The 19899-nt window shown below is 43.1% G+C and overlaps 1 protein-coding gene across 1 annotated transcript in view; it reads right to left on the bottom strand.

The window, feature by feature from the left end:
- FRMD4B (FERM domain containing 4B) overlaps positions 1 to 19899 on the bottom strand; it is a 374305-nt gene that overhangs the window by 244777 nt on the left and 109629 nt on the right. The window contains exon 2 of the mRNA XM_062201248.1: positions 18747 to 18874. The gene's annotated coding sequence lies outside the window, so the exon portion shown is untranslated. The remainder of the gene's footprint in view (positions 1 to 18746; positions 18875 to 19899) is intronic.

Consider the following 19899-nt stretch of genomic DNA (forward strand, 5'->3'; position numbering starts at 1 on the left):
ATTACCTTGCATGCAGCATGGTGGAAGCACGTGGATGCCAGCTCCATTCTCAGGAAAAGGATGAAGGGCCTTTTAAAGTAAGAAATCCAAGAGCCAAGTGGTACATGGAAGCATCTACGCGGGAGAAACAGAACAGAACTCGCAGACTGAGATGTGCAGGAGATGTTTTGAGGTTTAAAGGGGTCAAAGTGGTTGGTCTGCTGGAGAAGATAAATAAGATGATGCCTGGGAAGGAGTTCACAGGAAGGTGGCCTGATCAAACTGCAGAATCCCTTTCAACAAAAACCTGTGAGGTCCGAAAAAATGCGACCTCTTTTCCACCTACAGAGCAATTGTTGTATCATAGGTGCCACTGTTTTTGCCTTACAGCACTGTCATAGCTATTCCTCACCAACAACCTTATGCACTAGGTACTTTGACATTTGAGGAAACTTAGGTTGATTTCCCCAAAGTCACTGACCTAGCAATGGGAGGTACAACCGACTGCTTGTTATCAGATGCACCTTCACAGAGAAGGCTGGAAATGTCAGAGGGAAACAATGGGAGAGGAAGTCAGAGGAGGAAGGCTCCAGAGAAAGTTCAGGCTGCTCTTCCTCCCACGCCCTCAGCTCCCCAACGTGACTCTCGCTGAGTCAGCCCAGATGGAAAGAAAGCAGAGACCTCACCGTGACCCGGAAAGAAGGGAGGATGAGACATGTGACCGCTTCTCAGACCTCCCCTCTACACCCAGAGATTTCCATTAGGCACCGGGAAGGTGCTGCTGCCAGCCCTGGTGCTAAGTACTGGATGCATCTGGAAAAGGCAGTTGATGTCTCTCTCTCTCTTTTATTATTATTTTTTAAATTTTATTTATTTACTTGAGAGGTAGACCTACAGGAACCTAACCTAGAGAGTGAGAATAAGAAACAGAGAAAAAGGTCTTCCTTCAGCTGGTTCACTCCCCAAATGGATGCAACAGCCAGAACTGCAACAATCCAAAGCCAGAAGCCAGGAGCTTCTTCCCGGTCTCCCACGCTGATGCCAGGGGCCCAAGCACTTGGGCCATCTTCCACTGCTTTCCCAGGCCATAGCAGAGAGCTGGATTGGAAGTGGAGCAGCCAGAACTAGAACCAGTGCCCATATGGGATGTGGGCGCCACAGGCGGAGGATTAACCTAGTGTGCCATGGCACCGGCCCAGTTAATGCCTTTTCTGCAGATTTTGGGTTTACACATTCATCTACTCACTAAAATTTGTTTGTATCTGCAAAACCAATACTCAAATTATCCTTTGGCTTATGCAGAGCAGAGACAAGTCTGAGTCATCCAATGAGCAGTTCCTAGTTGAGGTGTGACAAGGCAATGTTCTGTCTTCCTGCAATTGTCATGCTATATACAAGTACCCTTTTGACAGCTGATTTAGTACTACGTTTGCCACATGCTTATGCTTTTTGCTGGTGATTTTGCCATTTCAAATGGACCGTACATGTAGTGCTGAGTTATTGAATTAGCTATGGTCTGAATATTTGCCGCCCTGCTGAATTCATGTGTTGAAACCTAATTATCAACGTGAGGGTGTTAGGAGGCGAGGCCTTTGGGAGGTGACTCTGAGGACAGAGAGCTCGTGAATGGGATCAGTGCCCTTATAAAAGAGGTCCCAGAGAGCAGCCTTGTCCCTTCCAACAAGCGAGGGCACAGCTGGAAGGTGCCATCTAGGAAGGAGAGCACAGGCCCTCGGCAGACACCCAATCAGATAGTGCTTTGATCTTGAACTTCTTAGCTTCCTGACCTGTAAGAAATACATTTCTGCTGTGTGTAAACCACCCAGCTTATGGTTTTTCGTTAAAGCAGCCCAAATAGACTCTGTTCGCTCTTAAGTTCAAGACAGTTGTACTGTGCTTGAAAAAAAAAAAAAAAGTATGTGTGTTGGGTAGGCTTCATTCAGACATGAGTTACAGTGTTGGCTTAGAAGCACAATTAAAACAGGGCTATGTATTGACCAGCTGATGAGATTGTTGTCACCAGAGACCCACAGGAGCCTAACCTAGATTTCCCCATAGGAGCTGTGTTCCAGGATTTGCCAGTGTTTGTAGCGACTTTATAGAACAAAACTACCTCAAACAATGAATTCACTGTATTTTTAGTGACATCAAACAGAAGCCGCTGTGATATGCTCTATGTTCACCTCCTCTACCGTATACATTGCCTTTGAGGATGGAATTTTTTTTTTTTTTTTTTGACAGGCAGAGTGGACAGTGAGAGAGAGAGACAGAGAGAAAGGTCTTCCTTTTGCCGTTGGTTCACCCTCCAATGGCCGCCGCGGTAGCGCGCTGCGGCCGGCGCACCGCGCTGATCCGATGGCAGGAGCCAGGTGCTTCTCCTGCTCTCCCATGGGGTGCAGGGCCCAAGCACTTGGGCCATCCTCCACTGCACTCCCTGGCCACAGCAGAGAGCTGGCCTGGAAGAGGGGCAACCGGGACAGGATCGGTGCCCCGACCGGGACTAGAACCCGGTGTGCTGGCGCCGCAAGGCGGAGGATTAGCCTAGTGAGCCGCGGCGCCGGCCGAGGATGGAATTTAAAACCAGGTAAGTCTGAGGCTCACTAAAAATCACTAACCTGGGGAAGAAGATTATGAGACCCCAGTCAGAGTTGCTTAATTCTTGCTAACTAGCCGAAGCCATTGTGGATAGTACATAAAGTATATATTCCCTTAAATAACTCAATGAAGGCACATGTTTCCCCTTATCAACCTTTCTCTTTTAATGAAGTAAGCAACAGTCAATCAGCATCTCATGTTACTCTTGTTAACCAAGGGGGTTTTTACAAGCGAGCTCTGTTCCCCACCACCCCTTTTGGTTTGTTTTTTGGCCTATGTATTCAAACTGTTCATATCCCCTTTGGGGCCATGTATTCTGGCACTAGAGCACCTGTTTCTGGTGGCCACCCTGACTTCGGCTTCTCATTCTTACATTTGGTGGCCCCACCATGCTGTCTAGGATGACATTATGCAGGTTTAGTGAGAAAGGTTAGAACGATTTTAGATGAAGCTCAGGGATTATTTCATGACTTCGTTTCCATAATTCCCTGGTTCTGCTTTTCCAGATAAATGAGCTGTTGTCTGGCTAATGGCATAAAAAGCTACTTGCAAAAAATTCTTCACTTCTGGTAATTTATTTGCCAGCCCACAAACTGCTCAACTGGTGAAACACCTTGGGCCCAAGTCTCAGCGGGGCCCCACTGGAAACTTGGCTAGATTAGCATTCGGCTGTGTGGTAAATGCTCAGCGCAGTGTTGTGGCATGTCTGAAGGCACTAAATAGCAATCACATGCATGGCCCCAACACTCCAACATAAGCACTTGCTGCACAATCAGCTGGGGCTTTATAGGAAACCTGGCTCCTTTCTCATGTCCTTAGGTGACTTTCATCTGCAAACACTGCAGACAGTGCACTGGTTTGGTCTCTGGGAAATGCATCCCATGGGGTGGTGCAGCAGGGAAGTTATTTGGAAACGCAAGAGGATGTTGGGGAGCTGATGATGCATGTGGGGGCTAAAGTTCAGGCAATACCGAAAGAAAAACAAAACAGGTGTCTAACGCATTTAGAAGAATATTAGCAAGTAAGTTGGCATGCCTTTGGGACACACAAACTCACCTTTTTGTCATTGGTGTTAATGACTAACATTTCCCTGACCAAACTTGGTGCAGCACTATCTTTCTGTGATTACTAATGCAATCATTGGTATTGAGCTGCTCTCTCTGGCCTTGACCTCTTCCCAAGTATTTCTAAATATCAGATGACACTGTAGCGCTTACTGTGTACCAGGCACCAGTCTTAGTATTTTAAATATAAGACACAATTACTTTTCAATTAGCTTTATGAAATAGGTATGGTTATTACCACCCTCAAGGCGCAGGTTGAGTAAGTGAGGCACAGAGATATGATGTAACTTGCCCAGAGTCACACAGAAAATGAGCCACAGAGACAGAATTTGAGCTCAGAGAGTCTTGTTTCAGAGTCTTTTCTTTTCTTTCTTTTTTTTTTTTTTTTTTTGACAGGCAGAGTGGACAGTGAGTGAGAGAGAGACAGAGAGAAAGGTCTTCCTTTTGCGGTTGGTTCACCCTCCAATGGCCGCCGCAGTAGGCGTGCTGCGGCCGGCACACCGCTCTGATCCAATGGCAGGAGCCAGGGGCTTCTCCTGGTCTCCCATGGGGTGCAGGGCCCAAGCACCTGGGCCATCCTCCACTGCACTCCCTGGCCACAGCAGAGAGCTGGCCTGGAAGAGGGGCAGCCGGGACAGGATCGGTGCCCCGACCGGGACTAGAACCCGGTGTGCCGGCGCCGCAAGGCGGAGGATTAGCCCAGTGAGCCGCGGCGCCGGCCTCAGAGTCTTTTCACCTGACCCTACTGTTCCACTGATCCTCAATGAAGCGCTGCATAATTGGGCAGGGACCCAGCTCCAAAACAGAAGGGATCTTCCAGGGCCAGCGATGCGCAACGCATGCTACTTCTTTCTTTCATTCTCACTCTCTCCCTCTCTTTACTTTTTAAAAATTAAGGCCTACTCTACATACCACAAAATTCATCCTTTTTCGTGTACAGTTTGGAAGTTTTTGACAAATATAGGCAGTCATGTACCCAACACCACAATCAAGACTGAATATTTCTAGAACGTCATAAAATTCGTTTTCATCCCTTTCCAACACACCTCTGTCTCCATCCTAGCCCAGGGACCAGGGGAGGTTAGCCAGGCATCCATAACCTCCAAAGACCCTTGCACAGAATTCAAGAACACAGCATGATTTATAAATGTTCATAATAAACTATGGAAATATTAGCAGTACCTGTGACTCAGTCACCAATGGAAATCACAGATTTTTTTTAATCACATCATCACAACTGCCTACACTGCAAAATATTACTTATATTCTTAACAACCCTGACACTATGATAGTTAGCAAGACCCATCTCTAGAACATGCTTTTTATGGAATTAATAAATAAGAACCTTTGTTTTTATCACAAGCGTGTGTAACATTTTAGTAACTATATTTCCATATAATTTAATTAAAACACGTTTTTCTGACAAAGGACCCATAAGCTTTGCCAGCTTACCAGAAGGGTCCTCTTTTTGAAAGCCTGGCCCTAAGAGAAATTATGCCAGGTTACTTCAAAATCTTCATGGAAAATGGAATTAAAAGAAATGCTTATTTTGGTACAATTTTTTAAAATCCATGCATAATTTCTTCATAAAGTGCATTTTTCTCAGAACTTTGGATGGAAGAGCCTTACTGCTGTGGCCAAGTCAATCACTCATCACTTATTCTAGCATCCTGGGTAATAAAAGAAACAAAACAAGCAAATGCAAAATGCACTTTGCAAGTCATCAAACCAACATTTCAACAATTCATCGTTAAGTAATGATGAATTCTTCATTTCTGTGCGAGATGCAGAAATGAGTGAGTCACTACCGAGACAGATGGGAGAATAAGACGGCCTTCTCTTTAGACTGTAAGTTGAACGGTGCTCTTTAGCAGCCAGACGTCAGGGTCCAGGAGGACTGTTCAACAGCGCCACCTGCCTCTTTTCTAGGAATCTGCACCGACATCAGAGACACCGGCTCTGCAGCCCTTGGAACTGTCACAAGGCAGACAGGGACTTCAGGGCCAGCCAAGAAGGAACATTGAGAATGGTCTACCAGCCACAACACCAACCATAAGGATGAGGCAGAAGCCACGCATTCACATTTTCCAATTATCTGGGACTACTTTAGAATCATGATTGTATTATCAAAACATAGTGCTTGTTCCTCAGTTTAACACTCCCAAATTGATTTTGTCTTAATTAATTAATGTGATAAATAAATCAATAGGAAAAGAGGGCCAAGAAGAGGCCATTTCCATAAGAAATACAAATGGCTGATAAGTCTTAAGAAAAAAAATCCTTGACTTCACTGATAACCAAAACTACATATTAAAGAAATGATATCTACTTCTCTTATCAGATTGTCATATTGGAATTATTTAGAAGATAAATGAGCTGATGTCAAGACATGGGTTAAATGCCTTAAATCCCAACATGAAAATTCATAGTCGAAATACTTGTAAAGGCCATCTCTTTAAAAATTAAAAGATGAATTTAAAATTTGCTTAGAGACTGAGTTAATCTCTGAAGCTAATTTCAAGAAGCAAGACTGAAAGAATGAAAGAAAGATCCTAGATCACAAATGAAGCAGAACCAATCTCAAAAATCATAGATGCTGATGATATTAACTTTACCTCTTGGTAATCAGCAGTGGCACTATAACAGCCTTTTACTTCTACCCAGTGCGGCCCTCTGGTTTTCTTGCACACCAGCCCCAACCCCTTGCTCTCTACCACCGATGGTGACTTAGGCAAGTAGAAGGTGGGAGACATGTTTTTGCTTTCAAAGACTTTCATCATCACTCACAGCTTTCCACAGCACCGCTCTCTCTCATCAATAGTTAATCTACCATTTACGGCATTTCCATAATGCTTGCTTCACAATATCCAAAGCTTCAGAGTCATCTCTTCCTTGAATTCCACATGCACGTCTTTTACACTCAACAGTGCACTGGTCAGAGAGGACATTTAATAAATGTTCATCAATTCTGCTGACGTAAGAATGTGGATGGAGTTAATTTCATGGGAGACACAAGCTCCAGAATTAACATCAGAACTGAACTTGCTGCTCATTACTTTCAGATCACACTCCCCTGAGCTGAAGCCAGACACTGTCACCTGCAGGCGGCACTGGAAGTTACTCTGTTCACACAGCACCCCCCACTGGCCACAGGCGAAAGTTTACCTCCAATGCACAATTTAAAAATTAAATATTGACCCTGTTGGCCTTCCACCCAAATCTCACCTCTACTCAGTCTAAAATTCAAGAATACACATGGCCTTTCACCCCCACCTTTCATGATACCTTCAACTGAAACAGAATAGGGCTTAAAAGACTAATAATAATAGTATTATTTCAAGTGTTAGGTGAATTAAATGCCTAGTTTAAGTTAGTATCAATGTCCTCACAATGCAGGACTTGGTACAAAATGGATACACAGTAACACTTACCATGGAAATAAACCACAACGAAGAGCTATTATCTTTACTTTTGGAAAGCTTGGTTATAACTTGTATTTGGCTTACATTGTAACACACAAAGACCCCAAAGCAAGTAAGAGGGAGAGCCAAGGGTTGAACCCCATCTAACTCCAGAGGCCATGATTAATGACTGCACTATATTGCCTTCTCTTATTCTTTAATGCTAACATAAACAGCACTAGCAGAAGTCAAGCTGTCAGAGGATGTTTAGCTTGAAGGTCTACTACAACAGGTAAGGCCATTTTATACCTGACACAGCTTGTTCTGGAATTTCACAAAAAGCACAGGATGTTTGTTGAGCACTTCCCATAAAGGCAATTCCAAGGACATGCTAATTAAAAAATACAGCATATGCCAAATGACATCAACAAGAACTAGAATTCAAACAATGGAGTGTGGAGGCTCTGCGTATACAGGGATGTGTCCATACCAGGACAGACACTATTAATCAGCACAGCACCCTTCTTAGAACTCAGAACTGGTCTCACAATCCTTCCTGGGTGACTCTCTTAAATAAATGTTATCTCCCTAATTTTCTACCACACACACACACACACAGACACACACACACACTTTAAAAAGTTTATTTTTGATTCACCTTATCCATACCTTACCCCTAGCATACTCTCCAGGAGTAGACTTGGATGAGAGTTTTCCCACTCACGCGAACATCAGTCTATTGATAATGCCTGCCTGGGAGACAGCCCTGTGTCAGAAAGAATTATGAGGCCAGTTTTAAGTTCTGTACAGAAAGAGTGCTGTGTTGATTAATAATGTCTGTCCTGGCATGGGCACTGACAGTGGCACATTTACTAGACCTCTCATGTTCATCACCACAGAGATTCCCCAGAGCTGCTCATTAGGACTGAGAGGAAAGATCATGGGGCAGAACTGGGAAACTTAAATCAGAAAAGAATCTGAGCTGGGTGAAACACAAAGGTCTGAGGGATTTATTCTTAGTTGCAACGGGATAAACCTACAGATGCTCCTGGAGCGTGAGATGATGAAAAGGACACTTGGCTGGAAAACTAGGGAGAAGAGAGCCAGGCTAGGTATAATGAGAAGCTGTATTCTGCACTGGCCCAGCAGAGCTGGGCACGTTTGCTATTTCTTCAGCTCAGTCTGCTAGATCTGAGAAATGTGACTATTTATGGAGTTTCATTTGTCTCACCTATCCCTTGCAAGTTTTTAGCAAAGTCTGCTTGAAAATGTTGGCCTGTTAGTATGCTGAGAGAAAATAAAGGTTTTAGTCAATGTTCAGTCAGACTATAAACAAGGAGTGGAGGGAGATGGATCCCTGATGGTAGCTTTGGAAAATCCCCAGGACAGGGGGGTTGAGTCTCTCTTATCTGAAAATGCTTGGGATCAGAAGCATCTTGAGTTTTGGATTTCGGAATGCTTGCATGTGCATGATAAGATGTCTTGGGAATGGAACCCAAGTGTACACACAATGTCCATTTATGCTTCATATACGCCATATACACGTGACCTAAGGTAATTTTATATATTAATTTTTAAGGTGCCAACATTTTGACTACAATCTGTCCCATGAGGTCAGGTGTGAAATTTTCCACTTGTGGCATCCTATTGATGCTCAAAATGTCTCAACTACTGGAGAATTTCAGATTAAGGATGCTCAAATCAGGACAAAGATTCCCAAAAATCTTCCAGGGAGCACTAATCCCTCAAGGTTTTCCATGGCAGAAGTATGCTGGGGCAAACAGTTATACATTATATAATATATATGATTATGTATTACGCAATATGAATATTCTATCCCTTTTTTGGCAACTCAGAGTATTTGCCTATGTCCCTAAGAATTCTTGCGTTGGTGAAACTGTTTATCCCCCGTTAATCCAGCACTTTTTAAATTTCAACACAGATATGAACAATATATATTAAAAATTATCCTAACATTTGAGGAGACATGAATCTTGGAAAGAAGGGGAAAATATGAGATCCTATGTTCCCCATCAAAGTGGTGATCTCTCATCCAGAGTTTTCCCAAGCTAAAAGCTTCAAAAACTTTCATTTTTGTATGTCGCATTGCTCTGTTCTCCTTCATGACTGCATTTAGTAAGACGCTGGGTAAAGGCTAAAGAATCATTTCCCAGCTATAGACAAATGATTTGCCTACTTCAGGTCACACGCATCTACTGTAGGAAAGCTGACAGTTGCATCAGTGCACTCAAGCTTTTCTGTTATAACTGTGCAATAGAAATGTTAGCAACACCCACACGGGTGATAGCTCCCCTGCTCCAAGGCTTCAGAGGTGGTAAAACATAGTGGCTCACAGGACTGTGGCTCGAGAAACACACTGCCACAGCTGGATGGCCAGCAATGCCTCTCACCAGCTGTGTGACCTTGGGCATGTTTGCTTCCAACGTTCTCATCTGTGAAATGGAAGTCACAGTAGCTCCTTGTTCTGTTAAGGATCAAATGAGTTAACACACTAAAATGCTTAACAGAGTGCCTAGCCATTAGTTGGTCATTTGCTGCTTATTAGTTTGCACTACTAGAATTAGGAGTATTAAGTATCAGTTAAAAAGAAAATAATACATTTTTATTTTCCTTTTAAAATACTGCACTTTTGTCTTATTTTAAAAATTTTTAAAGATTTATTTATTGCAAAAACAGAGATTGAAGTGCAAAGAGAAACAGCTCCCATCTACTGGTTTAATCCCTCAGATACCCACAATGACCAGGGCTGAAGCCAGGACCTGGGAATTCACTCCAGGTCTCCCACATGGATAGCAGGGATCCAACTATTTTGAATCATCACTGCTGCCTCCCAGGGTCTGCATTAGCAGGAAGCTGGAATCAGGAGTCAGAGCCACACATTAATCCCAGGCACTCTGATGTGGGACCCAGGTGTCAGTACTGACATCGTAACCAGTAGGCTAAACACCCACACCTTGTTCTAGACCATCAGGTCAATTTTGACCAAATATCATTAAAATACATTAGGGTGACATTTGGTACTTCTAGCATTTTTATTTGGTAAAGCCTAGGAATTTTTTTCTTTTCTTACCATTCTTAAATATCGTGTTGAAGCCAGCATTACAGCATAGTGGATTAAGGCTATAGTTCATGATGCTGGAGTAACCATATAAGAACAACAGCTTGAGTCCTAGCTGCTCCATATCCGATCTGGCTCCCTGCTAATGTACCTGGGAAGCAGTGGAAGAAGGCCCAAGTACTTGGATCCCTGCTACCAATATGGCTTTAGCCTGGTCCAGAACTGGGTGTTGCGGACATTTGGGAAGTGAACCAGTAGATGGAAGATCTATTACTATCTCTGTCACTCTGCCCTTCAAAATAAATAATGTTTTTAAAAAACTGTGGTTCTATATATATATATATATATATATATATATATATATATATTTGTATGTATGTATATATACACACACACACACATATATATATATATATATGTACACATTACAAAAAAATATCATTTTAATTATATTCAGTGTCCAGGTCAGTGACATTAAATACTTTCACACTGTTGTAAAACCTTCATCACCAAGCACCACCAAAGATTTATATCTTCCCAGACTGACAGACTGTACCCATTAAACATTAATTCCCCACTCCCACTCCCAGCAGGCCCTGACAACCACCCTCTACTTTCTATGAAGTGGCTCCCCTAAGTATGTCATGTAACTGAAATCACACATACAGTATTATTCCTTTTCTGGCTACCTCATCCATACCGCACTGTGGGTCTGTCCCACACCTGCTGCCCAAGATCGTATGGTGTATACACACCATGTTTTCTCTTTGTATTTATCTGGCTGGATATTTGATTATTTGGCCATGGTGAACAACGCTGCTGTGACCACGGATGTGTAAAATCTATTTGTTCACATCCCCACTCTCAATACTTTTGGGTAAATACTCACAAGCACAATTGCTGGATCTTATGGTAATTTTATGTCTGTTTTTTTTTTTTTAGGAAACAGCATAGTTTGGCAACTATGTACTGTTTGCTTCAGTGGCTGTATCATTGTACATTTCTACCAACAATGCACAAGGATTCCAGTTTCCCTACATCCTCACCAACACTTGTTATTGTGTATTTTTTTAGAAAGTGAAACTAGCCATTCTGCGTGAAGTGATATCATGTTGGGGTTTCGATTTGTATTTCTGCAATGGTTAGTGATGCAGAGCACGCCACATCTTTTAATGCCTTTCAAGCAGACTTCCGCAGAAGGAGCACGGATCTGGGTCCCTAGCATTCCTTGGACACTTAACGTTTTGCTCCCATTCACTTTTCATGATTTCAAAGTTATTCCTTACACTGAAAGGAAGCAAAACATGTACCTGTTGTCTCTCTATTGTAAATAAGAAAATGTTTAATGTTAACTTTGAGGAGTGGATGATGAGAGTTTTCATCTTCAACAGCCCAAAATACTCTTACTGTTTGTGTTTTCTACAAATAGCAGGCATTAGTTTTAGAATTTAAAAAATGTAATAAGAACATTTTGACAATAAGATTATTTTGTGGTAAGAGAGGGGCTGGGCAAGATAGAAATAAGAGGTCAGAGAGGTACGCAAGGGAACTTTTGGGAACGATGGATATTTTTATTATTGTGATTACGGACATGGTTTCATGGGTATACAGAGGTCAAAAATGACCGAATTGTACTCTTGAAATAAGTGTGGTTTATTGCAGGTCAGCTACACCTCACTAACTGTTAAGAACATTCCCTAACTGTAGCAGTTCAAGAACCCAATAATATAAAAGGAGATAAATAATCTCCTTTTAAAAGTCATTCATTTGGGGCCGGCACTGTGGCACAGTGGGCTAAGCCTCTGCCTGTGGCGCCACCATCCCAAACGGGTGCAAGTTTGAGTCCCAGCTGCTCCACTTCTCATCCAGCTCTCTGGTATGGCCTGGGAAAGCAGACAAAGATAGCTCAAGTATTTGGGCCACTGCACCCACATGGGGAGACCCGGAGGAAGCTCCTGGCTCCTGGCTCCTGATCAGCTCAGTGCCGGCCACTGCAGCCATTTGAGTGACCCAATGGATGGAAGACTTCTCTCTCTGCCTCTGCCTCTGCCTCTTTGTAACTCTGTTTTTCAGAGTTTTCAAATAAAAAAGATTTATTTATTTATTTGAAAGAGTTAGAGAGAGAGGTAGGCAGAGAGAGAGGTCTTCCATCCGCTGGTTCACTCCCCAGTTGGCTGCAACGGCTGGAGCTGCGCCGATCCGAAGCCAGGAGCCAGGAGCTTCTTCCAGGTCTCCTATGTGGGTGCAGGGGTCCAAGTGCTTGGGCCATCTTCTACTGCTATCCCAGGCCATAGCAGAGAGCTGGATCAGAAGAGGAGCAGCCAGGACTAGAACTGGTGCCCCTGTGGGATGCCGGTGCTTCAGGCCAGGACGTTAATCTGCTGTACCACAGCGCCAGCCCCTCAAATAAATAAATCCTTAAAAAAATTTGAAATTAGTAATTATCATTTATTTATACTTATTAATTTTATTATTAATTTTAATTATTAATGATTTAATTATTAATTTTATTTATACTTAATAATTTGAAAGAGTGACAGCAAGAGAGAGATCTTCCACCACTGGTTCACTCCTCAAATGCCTTCAACAGCCAGGGCAGGGCCAGGCTGCAGCCTGGAGCCAGGAACTCCACTGGCATCTCCCACGTGGGTGGTAGGGTCCAAGCACTCAGGCCATCACCCCCTGTCTTTCCAGCTGCGCTAGCAGCAACCTGGACTGGAAGCTGGACAGCAAAGGCTCAAGCTGGCACTCCAATATGGCATAAGCGGTGGTCTTGAAAATCATTTCCTTTCCCCGATCGTCTCCCTCATGAGTATTTTTTTTTTTTTTTTGACAGGCAGAGTGGACAGTGAGAGAGAGAGACAGAAAGGTCTTCCTTTGCCGTTGGTTCACCCTCCAATGGCCGCCACGGCCGGCGCACCATGCTGATTCAAAGGCAGGAGCCAGGTGCTTATCCTGGTCTCCCATGGGGTGCAGGGCCCAAGCACTTGGGCCATCCTCCACTGCACTCCCTGGCCACAGCAGAGAGCTGGCCTGGAAGAGGGGCAACCGGGACAGAATCCGGCGCCCCGACCGGGACTAGAACCCGGTGTGCTGGCGCTGCAAGGCAGAGGATTAGCCTATTGAGCCGCGACGTCGGCCCTCTCCCTCATGAATACTAACACGCATACCCCAGACTGGGGCTCCTTCTACACTTTCTCTTTACTCACACAAACTCACCACCACGTTTAAACTTTATGAAGGAAAATGATGACTCATTAAAATGGGGTTTTCTACAACTTTATGAGGATTTTAAAAATCTTTTATTATGTGTAAAAACTTGAAGGTGTTCTGAGATTGTGGCTCAGTTTTTATAACCAACTCGCCTTAAATACTTTACCAAAAAAGGGAATGTAAAGCTATTAATAGAAGCATCTTGCTTTGTAGTAAATTACTAGATAGTCTTCATGGAGGCAGGGGTAATCTTACTATATTGAGAGCCTGTTTTTCCACATGATGTAATTTAATGTGGGAAAGGAAAACCATTTTGTGCTTTAAACTATAATGAAACTTTTACTTCAGGTTAAGCCTTGCACAGGGATGCTGGGAGCAAGCAAGCACAACTGCCAACAGATTTTTCAGGGTTGTTTGGTTTGCACAATTTAGAAAATTGTACCAGTTCCAAAGATTTACCAAAGGTCAGGCTGACTTAAAAAAAAATTTTCAATTTTTAAAAATATATGCTCACTGTGAAGAAGGCAAAACAAAAAAAATCTCTCAAGTATTAAAGACAATATCCTCTTATTTTTATCTCCTTGCTAAATCCCATGCCAGCCTACATACACAGTGTGCATTGTGTATTTTCCTGCTTTTATTTTTTGTCCATACATTAGATTTTTTTAGAGTTTTTAAAACTTGTGATAAAATACATATGACATAAAATCTGCCACTTTAATAACTCTCGTCTCCTTCCAGTTCCTCTAAGACACACCAGCTCTTGCCCACTTGGAGTCTGTACACACTGCACCACACAGCCTGGCCTGTCTCCCCTCCTTGGCCCTGACTTCCTTCCTTGACTGTTTCTTTCAGAGACTGGGGCTCTGAGGAGGCCTCCCTCTGTGAAGCTGCCCTTACTGGCAATCTCTTCAACATATTGTGAGAGCCTGTTTTCCATATCCTTGTAGTGGAGTGATCAAAAATTGCTTCCTCTCTACCAGTGGGGTAGGTGATTAGCTTGATTACTTAAGTAGCAATAACGGGAAAAGGGTTGGCCTGCTGGTTCAGACCCCAGCTAAGACACCTGCATACCACAGCAGAGTGTGTGAGTTCAGTGCCCAGCTCTGCCTCTGGATTCCAGCTTCCTGCTAATGCAGACATAGGGAGAAAGCAGGTGATGGCTCAAGGAATTGGGTTTCCCTCTACCCATGGGAAAGAACTGGATTGAGTTCTTGGCCCAGTCCTTGTTGTTGCAGGTATCTGGGGAGTGAACCAGTAGAAGGGAGTTCCATTTGTCTGTCCATCTGTCTCTGGCTGTGAAATAATAAAGTGAATTAATTAAATAAAGGAAAATGCATAGATATGCAATGATGCAGAAGTCAGTCATTCATGGGGATGGTGCTGTGGCTCAGCGGGTTAAGCTAATGCCTGTGACACTGGCATCCCATATGAGCACCAGTTCGAGTTCCAGCTGCTCCACTTCTGATCCAGTTTCCTGTTAATGAAATTGAGAAAGCAATACTTGTGTCCCTGCCACCCACGTGGGAGACCCAGATACAGTTCCTGGCTTCTGGCCTCTGGCTTCAGCCTTTCGGCCATTTGGAGAGTGAACCAGCAGATAGAAGAAGTCTCTGCCTCTCCTCTCTTTCTAACTTTTCCTTTCAAATAATAAATAAACAAATCTTATTTTTTTAAAGTTAATCATTGATTATCTCATCTTCAGACCCCTGCCTGTTGCCTTTATAGCACTCACTGCTACTGGGAATTATTTTGTCTCTTCTGTTACTTTTTACTTGCCTCCCCTACTACTGTGTAAGTGCCTTGTGGACTGGGAAAGCATTTGCCCTGAAATCCTGGCAGAGCAATTACTATATAGAGTTGTTCAGTAATCATTCTGGGAGTGAAAGAATGAGTGAGACAGAATCTTGGGGCCAATCTTGTGGTATAGTGAGTAAAGTCACTGCCCGAGACACTGGTATCCAATATGCGTACTAGTTCCAGCTCCCTGCTAATGGCCTGGGAAAAGCAATGGAAGATAGCCCAAGTGTGTGGATCCCAACTACCCACGTGAGAGACCCAGATGAAGCTCTTGGTTCCTGTCCCAGTCTCAGCTGTTGTGTTGTGGCCATCTAGGGAATGAACCAGTGGATGGAAGATTCTCTCTAACTCTCTGTAACTCTTTCAAAGTATATAAACAAATCTTTTCTTCAAAAAAGAAAGAATCTTATCAAGATAGACAAATGATTGCTTGCTTTACAGTGCTAGAGGTTAAAAATAGAAGGAGGAAGCAATTAATGGGTCTCACAAAAACTTAAGACTCATGTTGGCAGGAAGATTATTCAAAAATATTAACAACCAGTGAACACAAATAAGGATCAACCCAAATAGGAATTAGTTGTATGCTAGGCTAGTCAGGGTCCAGGAGGTTCCCTTTTGGTCTTTGAGTGGCTGGATTGTAGGGAGAAGGGGTAGGATTTGAGGGTGGGGTTTGGGGTACTGGTAGTTGCTAACCATGGTGAAGGAACTGTCAGTACTTCATTATCAAGTACAGTCTTGTACGCATTCCTACCGAATACCATACTGTAGTGCCAAGCAGAACCCTTTCTGGTCCTGTTTACATGAAATCCTGTTCTATGCTTTGGATCTAAGAGATTCTTCCAGACAGGACGCTCCAGTTTCACCCCCAACACCCTTCTGTCCTCATTGCATACCATGCGTGTTCTCCCTTATACCAACATTGGATAACCAAGCATTTTTCCTATGAGATGGCAAGAAAAGAAATTTTTTAATCCTCTGTTTTGGAAGGATACAGACAAAAAGGGTCTCAAAGTCATTGTTGATTAGAATGTCAATAGAGGCAACAGTTTTGGAAGATAAACTGGTATATTTATCAAAATTCTAAGTATGTGTTCCTATTGATCAGGCAGCAGAATTTTGGGGAATTTATTTTCCAGATGAAATGGCAAACTGTTATAAATACAAAACAATGTATGTACAGGTATAGCACTGTTGTATTTTTTAAATTTTAGTTTTATTTTCTTTTTATTTGAGAGAGAGAAGGGAAGCAAAAGGAAGGGAAGGGAGGGGAGGAAAGTAAAGGGCAAGGATCTTCTATTTATTGGTTAATTCCCCAAATGCTCTCCAACACCCAGGGTTGGGCCAGATCCAGCTAGAAGCCCAGAACTCCATCCAGGTCTTCCACATGGGTGGCAGGGACCCAAGTACTTGTGCCATCATCTGTTGCCTCCTAGGAGGCATTAGCAGGACACTGGATTGGAAGCAAAGGAGCTGCAACTCAAACCAGGCACTCTGATATGAGACATGGGTGCCCCAGGCAGTGATTTAACCACTGCACCAAATGCTTTATTTATATATATTTTTATTTTTATTTTTGACAGGCAGAGTTAGACAGTGAGAGAGAGAGAGAGAGAGAGACAGAGAGAAGGGTCTTCCTTTCCGTTGGTTCACCTCCCAAATGGCTGCTACGGCCAGCGTGCTGTGCCAATCCGAAGCCAGGAGCCAGGTACTTCTTCCCGGTCTCCCATGTGGGTGCAGGGCCCAAGCACCTGGGCCATCCTCCACTGCCTTCCTGGGCCACAGCAGAGAGCTGGACTGGAAGAGGAGCAACCGGGACAGAATCCGGCGGCCAACCGGGACTAGAACCCAGGGTGCCGGTGCCGTAGGCGGAGGATTAGCCAAGTGAGCCGCGGCACTGGCCTTTATTTATAATTTTTAAAGATCTTGCATGATTTAAATCTTTATTCTCCAATATTTCCTAAAATACTTGAATCAAGGAGATAATAATAGTTTGAAAAATGCACTGAGCCCCCTGAAGCTATTTTTCCTCTCTAGCACCCACCAGCTCCTGGGACAGCCAAATTGACAGCCAAATGCCAATATTTCCAGAATTCAAGAAATATTATCCTTCATGTTCTCAACATCTTTTATACTCTTCCACATCTGCCCTTAAAAAATGAAAACAACTGGAGCCAGCGCTGCGGTGTGTCAGGTAAAGCTGCTGCCTGCAGTGCTAGCATCCCATATGAGCACTGATTCAAGTCCTGGCCGCTCTGCTTCAGATCCAGTTCTCTGCTAACGTGCCTGGGAAAGCAGTAGAAGATAGCCAAGTCCTTGGGCCCCTGCACCCACATGGGAGACCTAGATGAAGCTCCTGGCTCCTGGCTTTGACCTGGCCCAATCCTGGTCATTGCAGCCATTTGGGGGATGAACCAGCAGATGGAAGATCTCTCTTTCTCTCTCTCTCTCTTTCTTCTCCCCCCACCCAGCTGCCTCTGCCTCTCCCTCTCTGTAATGCTTTCAAATAAAATAAATAAATCTTAAAAAAAAACTTTAAAAAAATAAATAAAAACACCAAAGAAGTACATTTAACTTAGTGATAAAATCTACAAATAATTCTTAAGTACTTTTTATATGCTTGGCATTCTTCCAAGCATTTTGCCTATCTCAAATCATTACATTAACTAACACCCCTGTGAGGCAGGTACTGACACTGACCACATTTTAACAGATGAAGAAACAGAGGCAAGAGGATATTGGTCATTGTAACCAGTCACACAAGTGGTCTAAGTGTAGAGCAAGACCCTAAAGAGTCTTGTCCTTGACTGTTCCAGCATGAACTGGCATACAGAATTGCAACCCTACCAATGATTTTGCTTCAGGAAATATTCTGAAATGACTATGTAAACACAGCAGTTAACTGTCACACATTGTACTCGTGCACAACCCATATATTTGCATGTTTCACATCAGTAACCTTCTATGCCCTTCAGATCACTCTGTCTGTCTGATATGAACTTCTGAGATCAGCTGATTAAGGAATATGATACACCATATGGTGGAGGTACTCCATGTTTGCCTCATAGTCTGGATTCTACAGCATTGCTATCATTACGGCAATGCTCGTACAATCACCCTCCACCCCACCCCATTACATTCTAAAAGGCACTACAGGTAAGCTAAGGATAAAAACCACTGCATGGACAGAAATAACCAACCATTAGCTTTGTTCAGTTGTCCACTGCACATAAGCAGGTCAAGTGTTCCATTGTGAATAAAAATAACTTTACAACTGTGCAGATAAAATATTGTAAATATAGAAAATGTTTCTAAGGCACAGTACAGTGATGTTTTTGGTTTTTGTTTATTTTGTTCTCTAGCCAGAGAACTTCTCTCAAACGCAGAGGTTCCACTTCTGGGCATTTAGCTTTCATTAGGACATCGGGGCGTAATTGTATGTGCTAATTTTCTTCCTCATTGCTAGTTATACAAATGTCTGGATGGTATGTCTTATCACATATCGCAACCCCTGCCCACTTGACAAGCCAAGGTGAGCTCACACAAAAACCCAAATAAACCCACACTCCAGTTCTAACAAATTCAACAAGTTCGATGTTTACAGAACTGATCACTTACCTTTAACTAGTAAGTATTCTCTTGTCTTCCTTCTGTTTCCAGTGGAACAATCTTCAGATTTTGTTTGCTATGCACAGATATCATCTTTTTCTTGCACACATTCTTTCTTCTGGATTTCTCATCAAAGCCTGTAATACAAAAGAGAGAGGCTCCTTAATTTCTGTAGGCACATGGGAAGGAACTATAAATCTTCAGCCAGTGACAATTGTAATTTATTTCTAATCTTCCCCTTGCTGGCTAGAGTTTAATCACAGTTTGAGAAAATCACCTAATTAGGTGAGATTTAGAATAGAGAACTCTCAAAATAGAGATGACATTGAGGCTGGTCTCTTAACAACTAAAGATGGGATACCAGTTTGGCTTCTTACACGTTGTGTGCCAATGAATATATCCTGTTAGGTTTCTCTCTCCTGCGTAGGAAGAGGAACTGAAGGACCCAAAGTTATCTACAGTCAGCCATAAAATCTGGGCTGTCAAAGTGGGAGAGAAAACGCCGTAAAATACCACCTCAGAACCCATGTTTCAGAATTACTAAAACCAGGATGGCATTCCGGAGTCTGGTTTTTAACAGATGTCAGTTGTGGTAGGAATGAAACCCGTCATGAATACTGATGAAATTTAGTGTGCATATTGCACCATAAGATATCCTCATTTATATGTATTTGTCATTCTCCCGCCAAAAGAAAAGAAAACAGCTTTTTTCTCAGAAGCTCAGCTTCAGTCCGGCTTCTCCCTCGTCAACTGGGAAGCCAATCTGTCTCACCAGTGTGTAAGAACTGGACAAGGCAGAGGGTGGACATGCAGGTGTGTATTCACGGACCTGCCATGTGGTTAAATAAAACTCTCCCACTGCATCACTTCCCCTGTGCCCCATATGACCCCCTGGTCCCCCTTAGATGTCCGTGCAAACATGCAGAGCAAGATGGCGCCCGAGGCAGAAAGAACCCAATAGGATTGCTTCACGAGCTCCTCTGCACCCTCTTCTTTCTGATGTCATCTTTTCTAACAGGAACTCAATATTCAAGGCTTTCAACTGTAATGAGAGCATAGTGCAGGATGACAGTTGCTTATAGGCAGTATTTTTCAGTCTCCTTTGAGGAGGAAATCAGAGGAGTTATTTTAAGAAACAAAAAATTTCATTTATTTTTCATCA

The sequence above is a fragment of the Lepus europaeus genome, chromosome 9 (assembly GCF_033115175.1).
Source record: "Lepus europaeus isolate LE1 chromosome 9, mLepTim1.pri, whole genome shotgun sequence".
NCBI classification, from domain to species: domain Eukaryota; kingdom Metazoa; phylum Chordata; class Mammalia; order Lagomorpha; family Leporidae; genus Lepus; species Lepus europaeus.